The 18007-nt window shown below is 42.9% G+C and overlaps 1 protein-coding gene across 5 annotated transcripts in view; it reads left to right on the top strand.

Moving 5' to 3' along the window:
• TSPAN4 (tetraspanin 4) overlaps window positions 1–18007 on the top strand; it is a 923335-nt gene that overhangs the window by 462082 nt on the left and 443246 nt on the right. Inside the window, exon 3 of one of the 5 annotated variants that reach the window (XM_053302099.1) lies at window positions 13364–13429. The exons of 3 other annotated variants lie outside the window; for them this stretch is intronic. The gene's annotated coding sequence lies outside the window, so the exon portion shown is untranslated. One more of the 5 variants, XM_053302193.1, reaches the window with a different exon arrangement.

Here is an 18007-nt window from a genome sequence, read left to right as displayed (position 1 = left end):
ACACTCAGGAAAGAGTGTGAGCCCCCCAGTTGCAGGACACTCTTGTCCAATGGCCCTTATGCCCATGCTTGGGGGCCTCTCAAACCCTGTGGGCCCAGGTGCAATTGTCCCCCCTTGTGCAGTGGAAGCTACACCCCTGCCTGTGATATTGCTTCCAGTGCTTGTGGAAACACTGCATAAAGCATTGCCATCAGCTCACCAGATCTCTCTCTGTGTGTGCATGTGTGTGTGTGCATGTGTGCATTTGTGTGTGTGAAAAGCAACCATTTAGGGTATGATTTTTCCATGCATGTATCTAATCTTTCTACAGACCAATTTGGTCTAGTCTTTCTACAGAAAGGTCTGGGCTTTCTACAGACCAATTTGTGATGCAAGTCAGTGCTGGCAGCTGAGGTGCTGAGCAACAGCGAGCTTTTCTGAGCTATCTGTTGCTGCATCCAGTTTTAACACGTGTCAGTCTGCAGCAGCTAACAGTTTCCTATCCTCTTAACTAGCAGTTTTAGGAGATGGTCTCTCTCTCATCTATTTCCAGCTAGCATTTTCACCACAGAGGGTAAGACTCTGTTATGGATCATGAGTTAAGAAAATCATCACATGAGATGTGATGTGCATACTCATTACACTTTCTACACATGAAATTTTGGCATCGCTAACAGCTGAAGGATCTTGCACTGCATCGTTTTTTAAAACCGGCAAAATGTTCATTCTCATCATGAGTGGCTTTATCTGCCACTCGGTGAGTTAATGGAATATTAAGTGTAGAAGATGAGCTTTCCTTGAGAGTGAGTAATGAGAGTGAGAATTGTGACAAAAGTCTATTGAGTTTCTGAAGTTGTAAGCAGAACTGAAAGTTAATGCCGTTTTGAGAAAAGTTCGCTTGGGAATCTATCAGACAGGGATGCTTGGTAATCATTTTAGCTTCAATTATATAAGGCCACATAAAGTATTTGCTTGGAAATCCCAGTGTCATAAATACGGATGGCAGGTACTAAAATAAATTGTCTCGTAAAGAGATGCTACAAGGCAAGAAAATGAAACACTAAGTCCTGTGATCCAAGGTGAGATGGAGGCAAAAGTAATTCAACCTTCCAAATCTGCACACACACCCCTCCACTCTCGAGATATTTTGATCTTATATGGAAAATATAATTTGTGGGTGCCTATGTGTGCTGGTAGACAGTGGAAAGATTGGAAATGTGCTTTCTCACATGACAAAATGTGTTTTCTCCTCTATGCCTTTTTGTCCTGTGAGCATCATAGTATTGAATAGTGATGTATCATTGCAATATCATATTGCAATATGTAGCTTAATTGGCTATGACTATTATTCTGTCCTTTGGGTCCCCTTCCCCTCTTGTTGTTACTACTGGCTTGGATTATGTGTGACAATAGGTAAGTCATGCATTTCTCTTGCTAGGGATTGATAAGAAGTAATTTTAAAAGTAACACAAAGGACCATTTTTGTTTGCAATTCCATTGGCTACAAGGATCTGATGCACAGTCCAGGCTATTAGCACATCCAGAAAGAATGTGTACAAACTTTCCCCCTTTAATGGGTTCATGACTGGCTTAGCTATATTCTCATTGATTGATTGATTGAGTGATTAGGTGCTGTCAAGTCGGTGTTGACTCTTAGCGACCACATAGATAGATTGTGGTCTGTCATAGCAATAAATAATATGCCTGCTTTTCGCAGGTGTTAGCACACTTGAACCTGGATAAAAGTGGTTATTCCAAGCTGTGAATTCCAAGCTGCTTTCCCTCCACCCCGATATCTGCTTTGCTAGACGGAGGGCAGGCTTCTCTTCTGCCAGAGCAGCCCCCAGCTCCAGCCAGAAAGCAGCATAGTTAGAGGGAGAGCAAGTGGAACCTGTCAAAGAAGGTCTTGCTGCTTCTTGGGAGTTGCATGCTGGCTGGAGGGCATTCTTGTCTCAGGCCGCCGTCATTAGGCCCCCAGCATGCTACAAAGCAGATATACTTTCTCCTGTCCCCCCCCCCCCCGCCTTTCTGCTTCCTACAGCTATAGCTCTTGTTTCTGATGTTTTACTGGCTGTGTATGCATGTCTCGATTTTTCAGGAGTGCAGAAAAATGCAGAATGTGGCATTTGGAACAGAATTCAGCTTCCTGAGAATCTTAGCTTTCTTCCTTTTTTTTTTAAATTTTAAAAAAGCAAGTCTCTTTAGTCTTTTATGTTTGTATGTATATATGGAATGGAGGTTGTCTCAGGATATATGTGATGGGATGAACCCTGCTAATGCTGTAGGCTGTATATTTTGTTGTAGATTAGGATCCCGATTCTGTAATCAGGCTTCCAAGAACCAGGCCCAGCATTCTCCATTTGAAATTCTGCACCCAGGATTGCAGATGATGGAAATGAATTAAGCAGTGTGCTCATTTTTCTGTAAATTTGCTATATTGCATCTTTATGTTTGCTGAAGTTTGCTATATTGCATCTTTACAGATTTGTCCATGGCCTCTTCTTTAACTGTTTTTCTTAATAAACGCTTTTTTAAAAATAGAGATTACTCAGTCTTTATGCTCTTCTTTTAAATGATTGTTTGCATGTAGTAATGTTGGCTGAAATACTGAAGTTGGCTTTTATGTTAACCAGAGAAGCAAGCACTTCTTTCCCTATCATTTCATTACTAGGATGAGATATCTGTAGGATTGTTTCATTAGACCTGTTGAAAGTGAAAAACTCAAACTGAAAATAGTCTGACAGATGGCAAGACCAATGCAGAAGACCTGTTATATTGCATATCTGTGGTCATAACGTCTGTTATGGAGACAGATGCCTTTTAGTTCACCTTGTACATCTGTAGCTTTAGCAGCAGGCGCTGCTTCCAGACAGCTGAGCAATGCTGGTGTGATTTCTGGGGTGCACAGAGGATACCACCTTGTATAATCGTAACTGAGTTTGAATGGGTAAGATGGTGTATGGATGGGGAGGGGCAGAAGAGAAAACAACACCCTGACAAGAAGGGGGAAGGTGATGCTTTCAGCTCTGCTTGGTGTGGAATAAATATGAATAGCAAAGTGTCTTCCCAGCAGTTTGCAGTCTAGATTGAATGTGAGATGAGATGCCTTGTCTCAGAAAGAAGGGAGCACAAGTTCACTTGCGAATAGAGACCATCTGCCAACTGTTTAAGAATAAAATTAAAGATGAAGTAGGTGAGAAGTGAACATAATTTCGCCCCTCTTTTGAGAGGCTAGTGGCTTTCCACTCTGAAACTGGAAAGCTTTCAAGTTTGAGCCAGCTTATTTACCTGGTAGCTGCTGAGAAGGCAAACTGCATGGGTCCTGAGATGTCTCTTGCTTGAGGCTGACCCATGGTTAGATGACTTGGCGAGGACAATACTGTCAGTATGTCTTGGCTGCTGGACTTGGTTGATCACAGACCCAAGACGTAGCCTGAATACTTGAGTGCTCTGTTCTTCAGCTTCATTCTGGGAATGGCAATCAGATCAAGTAAAGGGGTTGCATCATTTTGGCACCTGCTGGATGGCATTCTTCTGCTTGATATTCTATCATGTAGGAAGGGGCTGAGAAAATGCCTTGGATCTTGAAGGCAGCATAGTGCAGATAGAGAACTGAGTAGGTAATTTTTCCACATATGTCTGTATTATAGGGTTGTTTTCTTCTATGCCATGAATGAGATGTGGCAGGCACAGAAAGAAGACTGCAACTAGCCCTGGAAATTACAAAGAGTTTATTAAGTTCAGACCTATGAATGCTGCTTTATCTTGGCCAGAGGCATGCTTGTTTATTGCATTCATATTCCAGTTTCCTGGACTAAGGCACCCAAGGCAATTCACAACATTAAAAACAAATATAAATATCAAAAAATATTTAAAAAGCAGGCCACTGATTATCTTTTCAGGAGCTGAGGAAGACAAGAGCAGCTCCCTGGCCTGGGGTTCCCCTTTCTTTTCTTGCTTCAGGGCACACAGGTCTTTCCGTACCCCTGGGAAAGTGGGAGAGGGGCTGCTCCAATCCTCTTCTCAGGCCAGTGCTAGTCTCTGTGGGAGTTGATGGTTTGAGCTCCCTGACCTTTATCACATCTCTAAGTCTACAGTTCCAAACATGGAGAACTTGGAGAAGATGGGTCTATGTCAAGCATCTATTAGCCATGATTGCTAAATGGAATGTCCATCTTCAGAGACTGGTATGCCAATGAATTCTGGTCACTGGAGAACAAAAGGGAGGATGGGCGGGCTATTGCTTTCATGCCCTGTTTTGGACTTCTCTGGGGCATCTGGCTGACCATTATGAAAACAGGATGCTGAAACTCTTGGTCAGTCCAGTAGGACTTTTCTTGTGTACTTACTAGGTAGTGTTCCCAGATGTTGTTGATCACAACTCCAAGAATCCCCCGCTGCAGTGGCTTTTGCTTGGGGATTATGGGAGTTGTAGTCAACAACATCTAGTAATCCCTGTTATAGGGAATACTGTTACTAGGGTTCTGTTGGGACTTACTTTGACATGAATAGGTTCACTTCAAAATTGTAGTGCTTTCTACCTTTGGGAATAGTTTACTAAGTCACCCCACCCCGCATTTCCCTACCCAAACAAAGAAATAATATTAAGATGTAGCAGTTGTGGTTGTGTTGATTGGTTTGATATTCATCTGCTGAAATGAGTTATTTTCTCTTAAATATACCATGAGAAGGGGGTTAAAGGCACACAGATTTGTGTGGGGAAAGAAACAGGCCTCTTGATATCCCCACATTGAGTCTAATGCTAAGGGCCATTTCCTATGTTAAAAATTAGGTGTGTAATCTACAAATCCACATCCAATATTATTCTATAACTCTGGCTATTTTTCCTGCTCCCAAATAAAAAATTCATCTAAACCAGCACTCTTTTCTTCACGACTGTCCTTTCAGGTGCTCTTAGGAAGCTCACAAGCAGAGCATGAAGAAGTGCTGGGATAAAATAACAGAAGGAGGCTAACAGAAATATACTGCTCCTGAATATGGAGGTTCTATTCTTAACTGTCTTCCCTGACTGATAGTCCCTGGTATAGATGTCCTCCATACATTTGCCTAATTCTTCTCTAAAGCTATCTAAGCTTGTGGCTATCATCACATCTTATAGCAGTGAATTCCATCCATTGATTGTGCATTGTGTCATGGAATGTCACAGGAGAGGAGAGCTGGTCTTGTGGTAGCAAGCATGACTTGTCCCCTTAGCTAAGCAGGGTCTGCCCTGGTTGCATATGAAAGGGAGACTAGAAGTGTGAGCAATGTAAGATATTCCCCTCAGGGGATGGAGGCGCTCTGGGAAGCGCAGAAGCTTCCAAGTTCCCTCCCTGGCCTCTCCAAGATAGGGCTCAGAGAGATTCCTGCCTGCAACCTTGGAGAAGCCGCTGCCAGTCTGTGAAGACAATACTGAGTTAGATAGACCAAAGGTCTGACTCAGTATATGGCAGCTTCCTATGTTCCTAATGTTTCCTTTTGGTATCATGAAATTTTGGGCAATTTTATTGGATGACTTCATCTTATTGTGGAGGTGGGGTGAGGGAAAAAAGAATATGAATGAATATAATTGCTCTATGTTCTTTGTATACCCAGCAAGTCCAATGATCTAGTCCTTCTTGGAAGGATCTCATCTATGTTTTCTTACTCCCTTCCTATGCAAACAGGTATTGGATGAGGAGGAGCCATGTCTGAATGCTTTGTAAGCGTAGGGTTTCAAGGGCAATCTGCTAGGAATGTGCAATTTTATTTGTACACAAATTGATTTGTGCTGAATCAGGGCAATTCATGTTATTGTAACATGAATGGAATCACCGTTAAAATAAAGGGACTGTTTCACATTCGAAACAGTCCCTTTATTTAATGTTGGAATAGAATTAGCCCCAATTCGATATTAATCGATTCAAGTGGCCATTTTGGCTGATTGGTTTACTGGCACTGGCTTCTGATTGGCTTGAGATCTCCTTGCTTCTTGGTTGGCTTGTTGTCATTAAAATCAAGTGTTGTCATGGGCAACTGTACCCTCATTGATTGTGGGGGAGGGAGGAGCAAGGGGGAACAAAAAGGAGGGAATTTCAAAATGTATTCAAAGGGCCTGGGAGCAGAGAGAGCCCTTAGTATGCCTTTAAGGGGGATACATCAGGAGAGGAGAAAGGAAGGAATCAAGGAAGTTTGATGTTGTGATTTTCTTTTCTCAGCACTGAGTATAATATGCTGTGCTCTTGCTGCTATATTAACTATCTGGTTTTGCTAGATCTCAGATTGACAAAGGCAGAACTTGGATTCCTTCCTTCCTTCCTTCCTTCCCTCCCTCCCTCCCTCCCTCCCTCCCTCCCTTGAATTGTGATTTGGTTTGTGACATTGCACAGTGGCAGCTGTGTGTGTGAGAGAGAGAGATCTTGGTGATTTCTGTGAGATGAGCTTCATATCTGGCCTTGAGAGACTACAGTAACTTGTGCCTCACTTACTGCTCTATTCTGCAATCTGCATTGCAAGGTGTACTCAGTCAGGATGTGGCTGAAGATGTTGTTGTAGTTGAGCTTATAGCTATGCTTGCTGTTGCTAAGGGTGCTGCTGTGGCAGCTGTTGCAATGCTGGAAAGTAAAGACGGGAGTCATAACTGTAGGTGAGAGAGCAACTTGTGCCAATTATGTTACTGCAACTCAGGCACTGTGGCTGGCGGTGGATTCTGAGTCAGTGCTACTTTTTTGGCCATCTTTTGACTTTGTGTTTGGCAAAATGAGTTGTTCTGTGTTGGGAGGGACTGTATGTGCTTCTGTTTTGCAGTGTTGTTTTTCAAGGCAAGGTTGCAAAACATGTACACTGCACTCTGCTTGTTTCATAGGCAACAATGGGGAAGTTCAATCACACCGTTGTTCCCCGTGGGTAGGTCCTAGGGACACCAAAGTTGATTGGATGGTATGGCATGATGGGTGCTACCTCCCCCCCAACCCACAAAATAAATGGGCAAGTGGGCATTTAAAAAAAACGTTTTAAACTTAAACCCCCATAGGATCCAATAGGGATTTTGGTGAGAAAGTTCTGGGGGAAAAATTAAAATAGCCTGCTTGCCCATTTCTTTTGTGGGTTGGGTGGTAGGTAGCACCCATGATACCCTACCACCCAACCCACTTTGGAGTCCCTTTGATGTCATCCACGGGGAGCAAGAGGGTGATTCAAGTTCCCCATTGTTCCCTATGGATGAATCAAGATTTTTTTGTGTGTGAATTTTTGAATTGATTCATCAGATTGGCCAGCAGTGGCCAACTGGTTTGACAAAGTGATTCAAATTTTTGCAATTCAACTTGAGGTCAAATCGAATAGCAAAAAAGGATTTGTGCACATCTCTACAATCCGTGCCATCTCCAACTGAAAAGATCTCAGGTAGCACAGTTAGGAAAGAGTTCTGCATGAGTCCTTGGGGAGCCCCTGCTAGTTGGAATAGATAGCTATATTCTAGATCAGTGATATTTGTTGTTGTTCAAGCAGGGGGCAGCAAAAAACCTTCAATGTGAGAGCTTTTCCCCACTGCACTGACTTCCACAATGTTGTGCTTTCCCCAGTGCTAAGGAAAATGAAGCACTCTTGAGCCTCAGCACCATTTTGGCAGGTGCACACAGAGCTCTGGGAAGTGTAGTTTTCCCCAGTGTTTTAACATAGGACAGGGCACAGTACTGCACAAACTGAGGGAGTGGGCGACAAAATGGCAAATGCAGTTCAATGTTAGCAAGTGTAAAGTGATGCACATTGGACGAAAAACCCCAACCTCAAGTATATGCTGATGGGATCCGAGCTGTCGGTGACTGACCAGGAGAGGGATCTTGGGGTCGTGGTGGACAGCTCGTTGAAAGTGTTGACTCAATGTGCGGCAGCTGTGAAAAACGTAAATTCCATGCTAGGGATCATTAGAAAGGGGATTGAAAATAAAACGGCTAATATTATAATGCCCTTATACAAAACTATGGTGCGACCACACTTGGAGTACTGCGTACAATTCTGGTCACCACATCTTAAAAAGGATATTGTTGAACTGGAAAAGGTGCAGAAGAGGGCAACCAAGATGATCAGGGGCCTAGAGCACCTTTCTTATGAGGCAAGACTACAAAACCTGGGGCTTTTTAGTTTAGAAAGGTCTACAAAATCATGCATGGTTTGGAGAATTTGGAGAGAGAGAAATTCTTTTCCCTCTCACATAACACTAAAACCAGGGGTCACTTCATGAAATTGATTGCCAGGAGGTCTAGGACCAACAAACAGAAGTACTTTTTCACACAACGCGTGATCCACTTGTGGAACTCTCTGCCACAGGACATAGTGACAGCCAACAACCTGGATGGCTTTAAGAGGGGTTTGGATAACTTCATGGAGGAGAGGTCCATCAATGGCTACTAGTCAGAGGGCTGTGGGCCACCTCCAGTCTCAAAAGGCAGGATGGCTCTGAGAACCAGTTGCAGGGGAGAAATGGCAGGAGAGAGGGCACGCCCTCAACTCCTGTTTGTGGCTTCCAGCAGCATCTGGTGGGCCACTGTGAGAAACAGAATGCTGGACTAGATGGGCTTTGGGCCTGATCCAGCAGGGCTGTTCTTATGTTCTTATTCTTATGACTGTTATATGAACCGGTTTACATCAAACCAGGCCAGTTTGGCAGCTCAGTTGCGAACCAAACCAGGGCCGGTTTGATGCAAAACAGTTAAGTTTTGAAGGGGAGCAGGCTGGTGGTGAAGGAGCAGCAACAAAGGTTGCCTAAGGTTCTTACTGGCTCACCAACCACCTCCCCCCACAGTACATCCCAATTGCCACCTAATTGCTCTTTAAAACAGGCTGCCCATGCTGCAATGGCATGGGTCTGGACTCTGCGGATGCATGGAGACCACATAAACGGCCGCCATGACTCCATTGAGGCCAGAAATGCACTGCTGCTGGGTGGGCAGCCTGTTTTAAAGAGTCATCCAGTGGTGATTGGGATGCATTGGGGAGTGGTGAGTAGCAGCATGCCGGTAAGAATCTTAGACAACCTTTCTCACCACTTTCCTGCTGCCCTTCGGTGGATTCCCTCACCCCTTACTTGTAAAGGGGAATTCTCACTGGATTCCCCTTTACAAGTATTGCCACCTGAACCGCCAAACCACGATTGAATGGACCGAACCGGTTCGATCGAACGGACCAAACCTGGTCAGTGGAATATGGTTTGGTCTGAATCCAATTTGAATTTGAACTGAACCACAATATTGGGTTCATGCATACCCCTAGTGTTTTGAGGGACTCGGGGAGCTGCAGTGAGGAGGAGAAGTGGGAACGTGTTTCCAAGGGAATCATTCTGTTTGCACAAATTTACCAGAAATCTCATACTCTTAGTAGAGTTAGGACACATGAGGGTAGGGCAAGGAAGGGGTAGAGAAGGATCTCAGCTCAAAATGCAAGCGCTGGGTTCTTAATGCATGCTTAAAAATTAGAAATGGCAGAAGTTAGAAATTAGAAATGGCAGGAGAATCCAGACTCCAAGATATAGCATTCCAGCAGTTGGATCAGCAAGTAGTAAAAGACATAATTGTAATATCGATGATGCAATATTCAATGAAGTAGGAAAATATTGAAGGAAAGGCAAAAATGAGTTGTAGAATGGTTACGATTTATAAATAAAATGCAGCCCAAAGATTTGTCAAGATCTCTTAGACTTGGCATCTGTACTGTTGAGAGAGAGACTGATCAGTCATCCAGCTGTAAGCAGGTTGTTGCTTCTTTGTGTCCCAGCTTCAGCATTCTTTCTGTCTCTGAACTTGCCAACTCTGTGGCTTTTGAGGCTACAGTGAGTGGTCTTCTGAGGCTGCAAACTGAGCTTAGCTGAAGTGATAGTGATGTGAAGGTATCAGGTCTAACATGAATTGAATTTGATATTTAAATAAAATATTTTGGGGGGAAATCCAAAGAGTTGACATGATAAATGATGTTGCAAAAGGGGTGGGGGTGGGTGAGAGTTAGAGACAGCCATTAAAATGCCAACCTCTCCTTAGCCACTTGAAATTGCAGCTTAAATTTAGTATCATTTCAAAGCTCAGAATAATCTTTTATATGTCTCAGAGTGGAAGCTCCGTTTTCTCTGTGGTTGTGGAGAATATTGCGGTTTAAAGAAATGCCAGCATTTTCAAGCAACTGGAAATTGAGTTGCTCAGGAGCCCAAGATGGCAAAGGCTGTGTTGAGTACAAATGCATAAGAGAGGAAACATTTCTCTCTCTCCCCCCACCCCACTTTTAAAAAAGTTATCTCTCTATTTTAGACATTGAGTAATGTTTTTAAAGCAGCTTGTTGAATGACACAAGGGGTTTTTTGGCATTAAATTTCCTATCCAAGCTCTAGCAAACTTTCCCCACCATTCTCTTTTTTTCTTTTCTGAAAATGTTCTTGCTTTGTGCATGTGAAGAAAATTGTATTGAGCATTATCAGTCTATTTCACACCCTATGTGAATTTGTCTACTGCTTAAATGACTTCTACATTTTAGGATTTACATATTCAGATGTAGGGCACTTTGTTGAATTCAGTGTTGTTAAAGTGGATTAAATTCGGATACTTTAATTTAACTGAGCTGTGGGTCAAGCTGCACATACTATCAATTTGGTATTAAGGTTAAAAGATCCATACAGCAGTTAACTTCCTTACTCAAACCCTTAGTAACACATTAGCCTGATGTTTTCATGTCTCACAATACTTCAAAATATGTCTTTAAGCCTTAATTTCCAAAATCTTCAACTTCTAAAAGTTTAAAATGTGTTCTGCCATTCATGACTAAAAGGGCCTTCTCTTCATATGTTCAGACATTTTTACAGTAACTCCCAGCAGTGTATCTAACACCTAACAGAGTGTTTACATCACTGAGTAGCATACTGCTTATAATTGCTATGTTGCCTCAAAGAGTGCTTTCCACAAGCTAAAACTCAGGTGGTGAGGGGATAAACCTGTTGGTAGTTTGCATATTCGACTATGAGTAATCTAGTGATACAAGGCTGTGTTTGGCTGCCCTTGGTAAATTAAAATTTTGCTGCCACTCCTCCTGATGTCTTAATGTATGCTCTGCAAGCTGAATGATTGAGAGTTGACTAATACTGTTTTCTGGTTTTGATTTTGTGTGCCTTTCACTTCTTTACTTCCCTCTACAACTGTGTCTATGCCCTTGGCAGCTGGTGGAGATGAGAAGGTTTTGGAATGCAGAGGCTATCACTAAGCGAATGAGCTGCCAAGCTGCCTCTGAAAGTGCAGGCAGGGGTTTTCTCTCCAAGGCATTTCCATAGTGGAGGCAGCTGCCCCAGGAATGTTAGCACCCCAGGTGGCTACCTAATTTTCCTCCTGCCCTCCTATGCTTACTCTGGCCCTGAAGCAAAGTGCATGCATGGGGGAACCAGCCCCTTCATTCCTTTATGGCCAACATTTCGTTTGGGCTCTGTGTGTGTGTGTCCATCTTTCTATCCGTCCAGCATGTGAAGTGCCTTTTCCAAATCCAGTTCAGGGATTGCAAATTCTGGGAATGCTGGACAAAAATCTGAGGAATGCATTTTATAAGACTTACCAGTGAGATGATGATACTACAGCAGTTTATGAAAAAAAAAGGTTCAATGTGTGAACTTGCTCGGCACAATGTGCTGAAAAGTTTTAGTTTTGCTCTGCAGAGTAGCCATTTCCTTAGAAGCTTGGCAGCATTTCAGACAATGTGTGACAAGAGTTACAATCCTTGCCTTAGGAATGCCAAGAGATACAGGGCAGCAGAGACAAACCGAGAGGTTTCTTTGCTGCCAGCCCCTCTTACACTCTTCCTTTGTCATCATCACATTTATGATGGTGGCAAATGAGCTACCCCTCAGATGATTTGCTCACCTTGTACAATGTGGTGATCTCACCCTCCAGTCTCCCAGGAAATGCTGCTGACTGCATGCTAGCAGACTGGTTTCTTGGCAGCAAACATCCAAGAACAGATTACTTTGTCCTTGTTCTTCGTTCCCCTTGCCAAGGCTCCTTCAATTGCCAGAATGACATTACATGAGGGTGATAACCCATCTTTACCCAACAACAATTCAGTCTGTCATTTAGTGGGAAATATTCCAAGGAAATTAGGAAACATGTGCTCATATAATCTGGTATTCCTTTCCCTCCCCTAGTTTTGCAGAAAAAGTTGTAGGCTAATATTTATTTATCTATCTGCCAAATATGTATGCCGCCCTAAACTTCCGTCTCTGGATGGTTTACAACAACATAAAAACAAACCAAAATACATAGTAAAAACCTTAAAACAATTTAAAACCACAATTAAATTAAAAAGCTTGGGTGAAAAGGTAAGCTCCCATCTCAGCATTCTAGAGTGTTAGGGCAGCAACAGAGACGGCCCACCTCTGTATAGTCACCAGATGAGCTGGTGGCAACTGCGGGCAGATCTCTCTGGATGATCTCAATGGGTGATGGGGCTCATGGAGAAAGGGACATTCTCTTCAATACCCAGGGCCCAAACTGTTTAGGCTTTGTAGATTATAACCAGCATCTTGTACTTTGCCCAGAAACTTATCAGCAGCCAGTGTAACTCTTTTAGTATAAGAGTAATATGGTCTCTTTGAGATGACCAAGAGACCAACTTGGCTACCGCATTCTGTTTAAATTGCAGTTTCCAGTTTACGTACAAAGGGAGCCCTACGTAGCACACATTGCAGTAGTCAAGTAATATTGAAGTTATCCCCCATTCCTTTGCTGCATTCTGGTGCTGTTGGGCCTGGTAACACATCCTTATTTAACCAGCCAAGCCCTATGACTTATTGGAACTGAGCAGGGACCAAAAGATTATATGGAGTGTGTGTGCTAGAGCTTCAGAGCTCTTTTCAGGTACAGAAGGAAACAGGGATGTGCAACACTGACTACAAGGCCTGTGCAAAGTCTGATTGGTAAAATTGGACATGGTCCAATTATACCATATTCAGAGGGTTTCAGAGAGAGTCTGAACCTGAACTTAAACACTCCAGTTTGGGTTGGACATCTCTGACTACCTGCACAAAAAATCAGGGTGACGAGAGTCCCCCCCCCCCCCGGTTTCTTTGCAATTGTGGCTGGAGGGGGAACCCGTGTCTCCTGCCCTCTCTGCTTGCCTGCTCGCCCGCCCGTACATAAATATCTTTTTTTGGTAAACATTTTAAGTTTTTAAGCCAATTTTCCACTCACAAGCAGCTGATTTCTCCTACAATTCTCTGATGTTACATCACTTCATGTTTGGATTATCTGTTACATCACTCCCCCTACGACTCGCTGGTGTTGTGTTACTTTCCTCTCAGGTTCACAATGAGTATCCCAGTTACATTTTTAAAATGCAAGTTTTCCCAACTCTGACCCAATCCCCGTCTTGTCTGCCTCCCCAGGTCTGACCCCAACTTGGACCTCGACTTTTGGAGGGAACTAATGAACCTTGAACCAACAATTGGAGGGTAGGATTAGATCAGATCGGACCCAATCCCGACTAGTAGGTCTGTGCACAGACCTACTGATGACTGTTATTCACAAACTATGAAACCTCAAGATTGGCCAAGTCTTGAATAGATGCTTGTATTATTATTATTAAGCTATTTACACACAGTCTACCAGGTGTTATTGACTGGATTTGATACTTTAATTATCAGCCCATTTCAAGGGTCTAGATACTGTAACTAAAGAAAATTTAAAGATAGCATCGTAGTATTTGTGCTGTCCTGAGTAGTGTGGCCTTCTGTAGTTGATGTGTTGTAATTTTATCGATGCCTGAGGTGTTCAAGTTGTTGTTGTTGTTGTTGTTAATTATTTTTATTTATTTATTTTATTGGAGTCTGCATTTCTGCCTTAGCCTAATCAACAGAGGAATAATGTTGTCACTTGCACTAGTCTCTTGCTAGCTTCACACTCGAGCCTAGATTTGGGTAAAGATGCTAATTGCCTCAACCTGGCCATCATCCTGCCTCTACTCTCATCCTGGGTGTTGGCCAGCCTTACACACCTCTGAGGGTCCTGTCTCATAAGAAGACAAGAACAGCCTTGCTGGATCAGACCTAAGGAACATATAACTAGCCCAGCACCCTGTTTCACATAGTGGCCCACCATATGTCTTCAAAGCCATAGAACCAGGAGATGAAGGCATGCTCCTTCTCCTGCCTCTGCAATTGGTATTTGGAGGCATCCTGCCTCTGAACATGAAGGTAGCCCATAGTCATCGGGATTAGTAGCCATTGATAGACCTGTCCTCCATGAATTGATCTAAGCTAGTGGTTCCCAACCAGGATTCCTCGAGATGTTACTGAACTCCCATCATCCCAAGCTACAATTTATTGTGGCTAGGGATGCTGGGAGTTGTAGTTCAGCAACATCTGGAGGCACCCTGGTTGGGAACCACTGGTTTAAGCCTTCCTTAAAACCATCCAAGCTGTTTGCCATCAATAATCCTGTTACAGAGAATTCCATAGATTAATTATGTGTTGTGTGAAAAAGTACTTCCTTTTGTCAGTCCTAAATTTCCTCGCAATTAGTTTCATGGGATGACCCCTGGGTCTAGTGTTGTGTGAGAGAAAGAAGAACTTCTCCCTATCCATGTTCACTATAAACAATGCATAATTTTATAAATCTGTATCATGTCTCCTCTTAGTTGCCTTTTTCTAAATTAAAAAGCCCCATTTGCTGTAGCCTTATTTCATAAAGCAGGTGCTCAAACCCCCGATCATCTTGATTGCCCTCTTCTGCACCTTTTCCAGTTCTACAAAATCCTTTTTGAGATACGGCGACAAGAACTGTACACAGTATTCCAGATGTAGCCACATCATGATTTGTATAAAAGCGTTATAATATTAGCAGTTTTATTCTCAATCCCCTTCCTAATTATCCCTAGCATGGAATTTAGCGTTTTTACACAGCTGCTGTGTACTGAGTCGACATTTTCAGTGAGCTGCCCACCACATCACCAATATCCTTCTCCTGGTCAGTCATCGACAGCTCAGAGCACATCAGTGGATATTAGGGATGTCCACGAATTGACTTTTTTGATTTGATTTGTACTCAAATCAAATCACCCCTGATTTGCTTTGGGTCCAAATCTTCCCCCCCCCGAATCACCCCATATTCTATTTGTCACCAAATTTTCTGAATCTAAATCAGTTTGAGGCAAAAAAGGGGTTCTGGGGGGGAAGAGTGGGGTGTGTAGTAGTGCCCAATGTGTGGAAGCTACCACCCAGTTTTCAAAGAAATTGGGCAAAGGGGTGATGTTTAAAGAATTTTTGAAGTTGGCACATCTTTAAGCTTTCTCCCATAGGGAATAATGGGGATTACAGCAGCCTTATAGCTCCATGTGGGGGGCACCAGGGTGGCCCAGAGTGGGTTGTGATGGGTGGTAGTGCTCAATGGATGCAAGGAAGCTACCACCTATATTTCAAAGAAATTGGGTAAAGGGGTGATTTTTAAAAGATTTTTGAAGTTAATGCATATTTAAGCTTTTTCCCATAGCGAATAATGAGTTTTCATCAGCTTTAATGAGGGGGCACCAGGATGGCCCAGAGTGGGTTGTGGTGTGTGGCAGTGCCCAATGGGTGCAAGGAAGCTACCACCCATATTTCAAAGAAACTAGGCAATGGGGTGTTTTAATTTTTTAAAAAGTTGGTATGTCTTTCTGGCAGATTCGGGGCAGAAAAGGGGTTTCGGGGGCAGAAGAGTGGGTCAGGTGGTGGTGCCCCAATGGGTTCCAGCTACCACCCATATTTCAAATACATTGGTGTGAAAGGAGTGATTTTTAATTTTTTCCTGAAGTTTGCGCGCCTTTAAGCTTTCCCCCCATAGGGAATAATGGGGAATTTCAGCAGCCCCATAACTCCACTTGGGGGCACCAGGGTGGCCTACAGTCAGTTGTTCAGATAGGTTGCTAACCACCCCCAAAACAACAAGCCCATGGGGCACTGGGTTTTGTTGTTTTCAATGTCTGAGGTGTTCTGAGAGTAGATTCTCTGGTAGGAAATGAGAGAATCCACTCATTGCCTGCTTTCCTACGGATAAGCAATTTTGAATATGTGATAACAGAAGCACACACTCAACTCTTCAAATAAATCACCCAAATATTGTTTACAAATCACTGGAAAAACAGAAACACTTGCTAAAACAAGAAGTTCATCTTATCAGATAACTGTCTGATTACTCTTCCATCTGGGCCTAGGATTGCTCAGGTCCCTGAGATGATCATGCAGGTTCAACCACTTTCACAGACCTCTGATGTAAAGATGAAACTGTTTTCTCCAGTTTCTTATATGACTTGTCTCATCCTGAAGCTTCTGGGCTTGCTTCTTATTATACAACAAACAGAAGAGGGAATTTTGTTCAATAGCAGCAGCATCTTCACTTTAGAGATCTTAACTCAAATAAAAACAAAACACCCAACCTCCACTTTGCAATTCTGTTTATGCATTTTAAAATCTGTGCGTGAGTATTAACAAATGTGTTGAGAAAGGCTGAAAGGCCAACCAACATAAGAACAGTGCCAACCACAGATAGGAACAGGTGCAGTGGCGGCAGCAAGTAGGGAAACATAGCAGTGGGAGCATTGCAAGGTATTTTCCAGGTGGCAAGATGAAAGGTCTCCCTTATGGAACTTGCACGTGCTGACAAAGCCAAGCTGTCTTCAGGATTCCGACCAGTCATATCAAAGAATAATATTAGAAGTCTCTTCTGAACATACTGAACAAACACATGTTAATGCCACTTTAATCCTTGTAAAGAAAAGAGCAGCTTACTGTTCTTGGCAGAGGGGAGTTTTTTCTTCCATATAGTAATCATGAAAGGAAGGCAGACACTTCTCATGCAAGCTGGCTGAAATGCTAACTCTGAGGCTCCCAAATGGTGTTTCTCTTATTGCTGCCAGCCTTTTGGGGGGTGGGGGGATGAGGATCTCTGACCCTATTCCTTCCTTGGATCAAGCTTTACAAAGACCACTTTTGATTCCAATATTGGAAAGCATTGAAAATGACATACAGATGCTATTGTAGGGTTGAAGTGTGACACATAAGAGCACAAAATATTTTATGCCTTTTCATAGGCTTGTATCACCTAAATATCTTATTTTTTTATTTTTTTACATTTATATCCACTTCTCCTCTAAGGAGCGCAGAGCAGTATACGTGGTTATGTTTATCCTCATAACAACCCTGTGAGGTAGGTTAAGCTGAGAGATACATGGCTGGCCCAGAGTCACCCAGTGATGGTTGAATGGGGATTTGAACTCGGGTCTTCCTGGTCCTAGTCCAACACTCTGACCACTAAGCTATGCTGTCTCAGATAGCCCCAAGTCACATTCTGCACTGAATGAGAGATGAACAAACCTTGAGAGGCTGCAAGACCTTATTCTCTTCAACACCTTGGGGTCTGTATCTGAAACATAATAAACTCATTTCATTTCTGAGTGCTTCTGAAAGGTCAGGCCTCTTTAGTGCCTTTACTGTGGACAGGTAAAGACATCTATTCAAGTTCTCCCAGCTTGTGAGCTTTTCATGCCTGGAGAGAGAGAGAGAGAGAGAGAGAGAGAGCTTTTTGTCAGACATGGAGGAACAAGCACAGGAGAATTGGGAGAAGCTAGAGTAATAGGGAAGGGGATAGAATTGCCTCTGTCTTGAAACTTCTGCTGCTACTTTTACTCTGTAAAGTGGCATTGGGGGAGAGGCAATTTTAAAAGGATAAATAATGGGTGGGAGAAGGTGTGCTGATTGCCCTTGATGATTTTCCCTAGTAATTCCTCCTGCAGTTTTCCCCTCGGCCAGTGTTCTAGACCTGCTTTTGCAAACACAAGGCATTTTTGAGACACCATTCAGACTTCATTAGGTGGTTCAAGAGATTACAGTCATGAGGGAGTGGGGAGAAAGATTTAGCAAGGTCCAAAATTTTTAAAAAATTTTAAAGCAGCACATTTGCGAAACAAAATACTTGTTATGGGTTTTTTGTGTGTATTGTGTGTATCATAATGGCAATGTTATCAGACTTAGATACAAACTCCACAATTATTACAGAGT

The sequence above is a fragment of the Hemicordylus capensis genome, chromosome 1, assembly GCF_027244095.1.
Source record: "Hemicordylus capensis ecotype Gifberg chromosome 1, rHemCap1.1.pri, whole genome shotgun sequence".
NCBI lineage: Eukaryota > Metazoa > Chordata > Lepidosauria > Squamata > Cordylidae > Hemicordylus > Hemicordylus capensis.
Note: the sequence above shows the minus strand (reverse complement) of the source record. Positions and strands in the feature narration are given on the sequence as shown.